This window comes from Chiloscyllium plagiosum, unplaced genomic scaffold (assembly GCF_037043375.1).
Source record: "Chiloscyllium plagiosum isolate Xiang-an unplaced genomic scaffold, Cpla_swu_hap1 HiC_scaffold_21, whole genome shotgun sequence".
Taxonomy (NCBI): Eukaryota; Metazoa; Chordata; class Chondrichthyes; order Orectolobiformes; family Hemiscylliidae; genus Chiloscyllium; species Chiloscyllium plagiosum.
The window spans coordinates 69,812,103-69,821,747 of record NW_028270159.1 but is presented as its reverse complement, the minus strand read 5'-3'; positions in this window follow the sequence as shown (position 1 = coordinate 69,821,747).

The window sequence follows — 9,645 nt, the reverse complement described above, 5'->3', positions numbered from 1 at the left end:
TAGATAGGGATAGGGATGGATGCAGCGAGAGGCAGATATACAGAGAGGGAGAAGAGTATTGTGTATACTACCAGAGATGTGGAAGGTTGTAGTGACTGGAGATGTTTACAGATATAAGAAGGTTTTCTAGGATCCAGAGACTACCGAGGCAGGAAGGCAATGGAGAATGCCAGGTTGCTGGGTTGGAGACAGTTACACAGATGGGTTAGGGTTGCACAAACAGAAAGAGGTTCCTGTGGTCAGGATATTTGGGGGAGGGGGAAGTTTAAATATATTAGTTTCGAAGAATTGTAGAAGGAGAAGGAGATTACAGATGGGGGTAGAGAATAAATGCGCTGTCATTGAAAGTGAGTCTAAGAGGAATTGGAGAGTCATAAAGATTCGGGTTGGTGCTGAGATCGGAAACCACCAGTGACTCCAAGGTATAAAGGGGTTCCATAGGTTGAGATGTTGTCAGGACTGGAAGAGGTTACACAGAGAGGGAGGCGGCAGGTTATTATGAAGGTAGTGGAGAGATTGGAGTAATTTAGAAAGACATGAACGATTTAGGACAGTACTAAGCTTTACAGGCTTTAGTTAATGCAAAAATGGGAATCTTAATGAGACTGGAGGATGAAGAAAGGTACGGACAGTAGTGGTGGCTGCAGATGCTTACGAATTGTAGAGAGACGTGCAGATTAGAGAGAGTGTGGGCTTCATATTCTGACAGACATTGCAAGAACTGGAGTAACCTTGGCAAATGGGGAGTTTGCAGTTGTAGAAGGTGCTGAAGGGACTGGAAGTAGTACATGATGTATGGAGCGTTGTGGAAGCTGATGGGGGTTAGAGATTAGGAGAGTTGCAGATACAACAGGGAATCATACAGATAGAGAGATCTCTAAGAGCAGCGGAAAGTAACAGAAAGATAGAAAGTGGAGTGCCTGAAGAGGGTTCAGCAATCAGGAGGTTTCAAGATGTAGGAGGATGTTACAAAGACAGGGACAGTTGTAGTGATGGGAGGAGTATACAAATATAGGGAGGACTTCAGGCAATGTATGATATTATATTACAGAGATGGGTACATTTTCACAACTAAAGGGAGTTAGAAAGATCAGTAGGGTCAGAGGTTATTGCAACAGACTTGACTGTACGCTTTCTTCAGAGATTAGCAGAGTTGTGGAGGCTGGAACAGGTGACATAGATAGGGAGGGTTTTACAAATAAGAGGGATTTTTCAGAGAAATTGAGGAATGTAGTGATGGGAAATGGTCAGAGTCACAGTGAGAATTATGGCAGCTCATGAAGGTAACGGAAATAAATAGTATAGTCATATGGGGATGTCATTAAAGGTACAAAGGTATGGAGTGACTGAAGAAGATTACATGGAGAGGGAGGGTTGTAGGGACCAGCAGAGTTTACAGAGATTGAGTGTGTTTTAGAGAGGAAGAGTTTACCGTCATCATTAGGATTGTAGAGACTAAATTACTTGATAGGTACGGTAGAAATGGAAGGATATCCAGAGACATGGAGGATGTTAACAGGTGGACGGGGTTCCTAAGGTCAGGCATTCTTTGGGTGATTGCACAGATAGTGAGATTCTCAGGTAGGAGCCTGACATAGTTACAATGACAGGAAGGTATTTCAGGTCTGGAAGGAATTACACAGAACAGGACAGCTCAATGGAATGAAGAAGTTTTCACAGACAAGGAAGGGTTGTAGGAGTTTGAGAAGTTCGCCCGGATAGGGACGGATGTCGAGTTTAAAGGCAAATACATTGACATGGAAGGTGGTATTGGTCGGAGGAGCATACAGGGATAGACAAGATAGTCGGGGTATACAGGGAGGAAGGAATGTAGTATCTATTGGGGATGTTTAGGATTTAGGGTGCTAGGGATTGGAGAACCTGACAGAGACAGAGAGCATTGTGTGGACTAGAGGAGATCCCAAACAAAGGAAGAATTATCGGGACTGGAGGATATTACAGAGATCACTAATAGAGCAAGGACCAGGATTGATGCCTGGGATCTCCTGTGCTGTCTCATTGAGGACCAGTACAGCAGAGGTGAAAACAGGACCTTCACAAGATGTTGGGAACGAAGCCTAGAATGCTGCTGCTCCTTGCCCAGTAGTGTATCTAGGTCCTATCTTCCGGGTCTGAATATAGAAGGCCACTAACTACTCCTTGTGCTGTTTACTGAAAATGATCGAACCTGGATTTACTGAAGGGTCCAGATCTCACTCTCCATCTCTTTTTTGGCTGACCAAACGTCTTCAATGTAGTTATGGACAAGACAGGAGTTTGGAATTCGGCTGAGACGGGAACATCCTGATTACTTGCAGGAGATAGAGAAAGAGGCAGAATGGTAAAATAGGTTGTTGCAGTGAGGTTTACATAAATAGAATAAGACTGAGTTTGACAGAGATCTGGAAAATCCCAGTATCCATCCCTGGCCTATGCTGTTGTGTCCTCTGGAGTGGAGAATTGTGTTGGCTCAGGATCTGGAGTAGCTGCAAGAGTCAGAGACGCTGACAGCGGCAGCAATTAGTCGCACACAGTGAGGGGTACCACATGGAGAGATACTGAATGATATCACCAGAGTGCAAGAAGATTTCAGGATCAAACAATGGTGTCAGAAGAAATGGTTCTGAATCAGTGAGCACTGCTACTAGTACTCAAGCAAGACTGGCTATTTTATTGGGATAGGCTCCTCGTGTGGGGACCATTTGACCAGGGTTATGCAGATTGCTTTAAACTGACACAGATGAGGGGGGACAGGGCTCAGGAGAAAGGAAACTACCAAGTCCAGAGAAAAAGTTTGAAATATTGGAACACCATGGAGATGTGGCTGAAAACAAACTGAAAGAAACAGCAAGGGACTGAGTTTAATTAAAATTGTACATCAACAAATAGATTTGTGACAGGAAATTGTAGTAAAAAGGTAAATTACTGTTTCTTAATTTGAATGCACAAAGTATCTGCAAGAAGGGATATGCACGTGTGACTTGTGATTTATTTCTGATCGCCATCAGGGAGGCGTGTCACAGGGTGAACAAAACAATATGCACGGTACACAACTTTGTGGAAAGCCAGGGATAACGGATAACATTGGGATTACCAAGAAAATATGTGGCCTCAGATTACGAAGTGTTACAAATCCAAATTCTGGGTAATAAGGGTCAGAAAACAGAAATGGAAGGTGCAGTGTTAAAGCCCTTTTACAGCATTATATTGTTAGAAACTGCATTAACAGGTAATTATTGGAATTTGTAACGAGGGCACTGGGATAATTGTGAGGGAATTCAATCTTCCTATCTCACCATCTCATTGTATCACATTCAAGGCTGAATCTCTCCCACTCTCAGGGGAAGTCTGTAAATGACTGTACAGACCGATGTGACCTTCCATAGACTCTGTTTCACTTGGGGCAGAAGGTGGCCGTGGGAAGGGTGTGCGTGTGGCGTTGATGTGGCAGCGCGCTCCTTGTGTTGTTTTCTCCTGGATTCCCATTTTGCCCGACGGCACGTTACGAGATGCTCGACCCCGTCCCAATGCTTCTGCCCACTTTGGACAGTCTTGACCCAGTAATTCCCAGGAGCTAGTAGATTTGATTAAGAGATGCTCAGAAGACAAAAAAACTAACTATTCTGAAGAAGCCAATGCTTTGGAAACATGGAAGTCTTCGTTAAAGTAATCGCTAGGGGTCTACTAGGAGGTTGAGTGCATTCGGAAGAGGAAACATTGTCAGGCACGATAGGAACAGGGAGGGTTGAAGATGGTGGAGGTGGTGAGAGTGTTGCAGAAAGTGGTCAGGGCCTCGACGGTGTTCCAAAGCCAGGATAAATTGTTGCAGATGGAAGTGTTTGCAGATGTAGGTATGGAAAGATGTGTTTTCATTTATTCATTGGATGAGGATGTCACTGATTTGACCAGCATTCTTTACCCCACTGCTATTTTTCCATAGTCAGCCATATTCCTGTGGGTCTGGAGTCACATGTGAGCCTGACCAGGTAAGAATGTCAGATAGCCTTCCCTAAAGCACATACGTGAACTAGTTCAGTTTTTCCACATAATCAACAATGGTTTTATGGTGGCCACACTAATGTCGTGCACAGACACTACATGACATCCCAACTACAACTCTCCATGCTCTAACCAATGAAGGTAACCATCCCAAACGCCTGCTTCACCAGATATTCTACCTGTGACGCCACTTTCAATGAACTGTGAACCTGCATCCCTACGTCTCTTTGTTTGACAACACTACCCAGGGACTGAACATTAACTGTAAAAGTCCCACCCTGGTTTGCCTGAGAAAAATGCAACGTTCTGCATTTCTCCACCTATTATTCCTAACCACACTGGCCCAGCAGTGCCGTTTATCCCATTGTACTCTTAGATAACCCTGTTCACTGTCCACTTTACCACCAATTTCAGTGTCACTCACAAACTTGCTAACCATGACTTCTGTATTATCATCGAAACAGTTTATATGAATGATGCACAGCAGTGACCCAGCACTGAACCCCATGGCGCACCATTGGTCATAGGCCTGCAGTTCGAACAGCAACCCTCTAGGCTCACGCTCTGTCTCCTACCTTGAATCCAATTTTGTATCCAGATGGTGAGCGCTCCCTGGTTATATTATGTGTGAGAGAAACTTATTAACCCTTCTGCAAGGCAGACCTTATCAAAGGCCTTGCTAAAGCCCATGAAGACATCATGTACTGCTCTGCCTTGATCTATTATTTGTCTACCTCCACAAGCACTCAGTCATCATTTTCCATGCCCAAGGCCATGTTTATTATTGCTAATCCGCCCTTGCCTTTCCAAATGCATGATGCTCCTTTCTCTCAGAATCTTCTCCAAAAACTTACTCAACCCTGCCATCAGTCTAACTGGTCCGTAGTGGCTGTCGATAATGTGAGGGCCCCTTTAATTTGCTCCCTAGCTTCTCACAAGATGCTGGGATACATCTGATTATGTGCCAAGTTTTTATCAACGTTTTTGCATTTTTAGACATCCAGCACCTCCTGTTCTCCAATGTAAACGCTGTTCAAGACATCACTATGTATTTTCCCAAGTTCCCGAGCTTCGATGTCTTTCTCCATAGTAAATCCTAATGCAAAACACTTGCTTCCCATTCCACATAGACAGCTCCATTGTCCTTTTAGGGGCCCTATTATCTCCCTCACTATACTTTAGCCATTGTTGAAACGTGTCATAATGCCTCTGAAATTTCAAATATCCCCCTACCACCAACCGCCTGTCCCACCCTTATCTATTCTGACATTTATCCGCACACCAAAATATAGAATCCAACAGATTTTAAAATATACCCTTTTTATAACATCCTGCTTCTCCAATTGTTTCTAAGTGTCCAGTTAACATTCACTGTCAATTCCTTGATAACACATTCCAGCACGTTCCTGGCTTACTGTCAGGCTAACACCATTCGTTTTCAGACTGACTGCACAAACGATTTGGGGAATCCTGTGTCAGTCTGAAAAAATATAGTTTACAGGGTCAGCAGTTAATCGAGAAGGCAAGTCAAATTCTGGCTTTTATTACAAAGGGAATGCAGTCTAAATATAGGGAGGTCTTGTTAAACTATAAGGTACCAGTCATACCACAGTTAGAATATTATGAACAGTATGAGTACCGGAGGAAAGATATTCTTGTATTGGAGGCAGGGTCACTCGGCTGATCCTGGAGATGGTGGGATTTTCTAATGGGGGCGGTGGAGTAGATTGCGTTTGAACTATTTGGATTTCGAAAAATGGGAGAGAAATTAAACAAAACATCTAGCATTCTGAGAAGCTCTGCCATGATGGATGCCAGGAAATTGTAAAATCGAACAGTACAACACAGCAATAGGCCCTTCGGCCCGCTATTTATAGAGGTTGTGGATGGAGTGATTTGATGAGCTAACGGAGGTGGGAGGTGTGGAGTGACTGGGAGAGGTGACAGAGATAGGGAGGCCTTTGGATTCTGGTAGAGATGTAATGAGATCGGGACAGACATTCGTCCTGTGGAGGCTGGAGGAGGTGACTGAAAAGGAATGTGTGAAGAGATTGGAGAAGGTTAATGTGACAGGGAGGATGATAAGAGGTGGTGTTTGTTGAAGAAATATATATGTTGTCGTTTTTTTTTGAGATGGCAATAGACAAATGTTTCTTATGACTCAAGGAGATTACATGCACACGGAGGGGAGTAGGAAGACGAAGGGGTTACTAAGTGTTGCACTGTTTTGTAGAGTTAGAAGAGATTTATAGTGATCGCGAGGGTTGCAGAGATGAAATGACATGATAGGGACAGTAGTAGGAATAGGATGGTAAACAGTGATAGGGAGGATATGGAAGAGTTTTCTGCGATAGTGAGGTTTGTGGTGATTGTCTGTGGGATTGGATGAAGTTAGTAATGCAGAAGGGTGTAGATTCTGAATCGTTCTTCAGACAGAAGGACATTACAGAAAGAGAGAGCTGAAGGGATTGGGCTTGGATACAGCTACAAAGAGGATGTTTTAGGTACATGGATGGTTTTAGTGGCTTCGTGAGGTTTTAAAGATAGGAAGGCTAGTAGTGATGGGAGGAGGTAGAGTAAAAGAGAATTTGGACTGTTGGGAGAAGGTTACAGCGAACGAGGAGATTGCAGAAACCTGATGCGGTTGCAGACATGGGGAGATTTCAAGTGGCTTCAGAACACAAAACAAAGGGAAAGTTGCAGGGATTGGAGGAGGTTACACAAGTAGGAAAGACTGAAAGGACTGAACGAGTTTATACAGATAGGAAGGTCTGTTGGGGTAGTACGTTTTCAGAGGTCAAGTGGTGATGTAGTGCAGGAGCGAGGAATGTTATAGGGATTAAAGTTGACAGTGATGTCATGTGCTGTTGGGGCAGGCGGAAGTTACACAGATGAGGGTGGTTGGTAAAGGCTAGAGGATGTTACGGAGACAGGGTGGGCTGTAGGTATTTTGCAAGGTGAGAAGAATAGGGATTATCGTAATGACTGAATGAGGAGATTGCTGAGATTGGGCATATTATTCAGATTGGAGCAGTTTTCAGAGAAAGGGAGAGAAGTCAGCATTGGAGTAGGTTTTAAATATACAATGAGATTGTAGACAAGGGAGGAGGTTACACAGATAGGAATGGTTCTCTACGTTAGAAGGATTCAAGGCATTGGCGCAGATGACGTGGACCAAAAATAAGTTTCCTTTCTGTATGACTCTACGATGTGACAATAGAGCATGGTGGAGAGGAAATAGGGAACAGAATGATCCCAGACATCAATAGCACTTTCTTTGAGGGATGCCTGTAAACCCTTTGTTGTACTGATTTTCCCTGAAAGAATACAGGCCTGGACTGATAACTGTGAACTCCCAATGCTGTTTCAGGAAGGTAAAGCACAGCAGAGCTGAAAGCAATCCTCTCACAAGAGGTTGGGGATTGAGCCTGGGACTTTTATGCTCTGTATTTACGCTGCAGCACTGCATTTCCAGCATGTCCTGTGAGCTGACAATTCTCGCCCTTTTAGTGCTGTCTGCTCTGTTCACTGTGAGCGATCTTACCTCGCTGCAGTATATATTGAATTCTCCAGATCTCCTTGCCCACTGGCTGATCAACTGCCTTCACTGAGATGATGGACGAGACACCCAGCAGTTGGCAAGTTTATTGAGTCAGGAATTTCCTGAGAACATACAGGAGACAGAGAAATAGACAGAATAGGAAATTAGGCTGATGCAGTGCGGATTACACATGGCGAGTACCACAGAGATCTGGAAAATCCCTGGCTCCATCCCTGGCCTGTGCTGCTACGTCTTTTTGGAGTGGAGAATTCTGTTTGCTCAGGACCTGGAGTAGCGGCAAGAACGAGAGGCGCTGACACAGGCAGCAATTAGACACTCACAGTGAGGGATACCACATGGAGAGAAACTGGGTGCTGGAAGATTTCAGTATCAAACAATTGTCAGGATTAAGGGGCTTCGATTCATGGTGAATATACTCAGTGACGGGTAAGCAACAAGTGGGACAGGTGATGGCCTCGTGTTATTCTGACCAGACTGTTCATCCAAAATTTAATGACAGTGCCACTTACACCCATCTAACAGCGTAATATCTTTTAAGGAAGGAAATCTGATATAGGCAGCGGATCTGGCCGACAAATGAATCCAGACCTAGAGCGATGGGGTTGACTCGCAAGTGCCCTCAGAAATGATTCAGCAAGCCATTCAGCAGCAGGGCAGTTCGGAGTGGGAAATACACGCTGGCCAGTCAGAGATGGCAATATCCCTCGAGTGAGTCAAAAACACTGCTGTGACCAGTATCCTGGCCAATCATGTTTATTGGCAGGGTTTTAAACTAACAAAGAAGATGCAGGGACAGGATTCAGGTGACAGATTCTTTCCAAATCCAAAGAGAAAAGGTGAAGCATCGGAACAGCACGGGGATGTGGCTGAAGGCAATCAGAAAGGAACAGGATGGGACAGAGTTCTGCTAAAACTGTACATCAGTGAATTAGGCTGTGACAAGAAAATGTGGGAAAACATAAATTAAAAAGTTCTTTTTTTCGAATGGACAAAGTATCTGCATTAAAGTAAATGGACTCGTGACACAGAGAGAAATGGGATTTAATCAACAGAGAGGCGTGGTTACAGGGCGAACTAAAGGAACATAAATATTCAATTGTGCACATCCTTGAGGAGTCTCAGGCAGAACGGGAGTGCAGGATGTGTAGCCCTGAGAGTAATTCGTAATAAAGGCATGACAGAGAAATCATTTAGCATTAAATTATGCAGGTGAGTCAGCCTGAATGTAGATTTTGTGTAACACGTGTCAAAAACACAAGCAGGAGAACAATTTTTCGGCTGCCAAACAGCATGTCATTGCTCAACACTGTTACACATTCCAATGGGTTCCTGTGTAATGCAAAGGCACTGTGATAAATTTGGGAGACTTCAGTCTTTGTATAATCTGGAACAGTCACATTGGCAAAAGTGATATTCTCCCAACTCCTCTTCAAATGGTTTTGTCAGTGGTTCTTTGAATAACACATTGTGCAAATGGCCAGGGACGTGACTATCTCAGATCGACGGTCGGGTGATGAAGCTGAGTGAAGGAGTCATGTTACACGGAGCAATCCTCTGGGAATAAGTAGTATAGTGGAATTCAAGAGATGTGAATTTTTAAGGTGACCATAAAACACACCCTTCAATAATAACCAAAGCCAATTACAAGTGTTTAGAGGAGAACTGACCAAGGACAAAAAGTGAAAACAGTGAAATTTAGGGCTGTAAATGGACAGTGGAAAACACTTACAGTCTTATAGATGTACAGCACAGAAATAGACCCTTTGGTTCAACTCTTTCGCGCCATCCACATATCCGAACATAATCTCATCTCATTTGCCAGCACTTCGCCCAAATCCCTCTTAACTCTTCCAATTCATATACCCATCCAGATACCTTTTAAATCCAGTAATTGTACCAGCCTCCACCACTTCCTCTGGCAGTTCAGTCCGTACACGCACCACCCTCTACATGAAAAACTGTCCCTTAGGCTCCTTTTTAAATCTTTCCCCTCTCACCCTGAAACTATACCCTCCAGTTATGGACTGCAATACCTCAGGGCAATGATCTTGCCTGTTAAACCTATCCATGCCTCTCATGTGTTT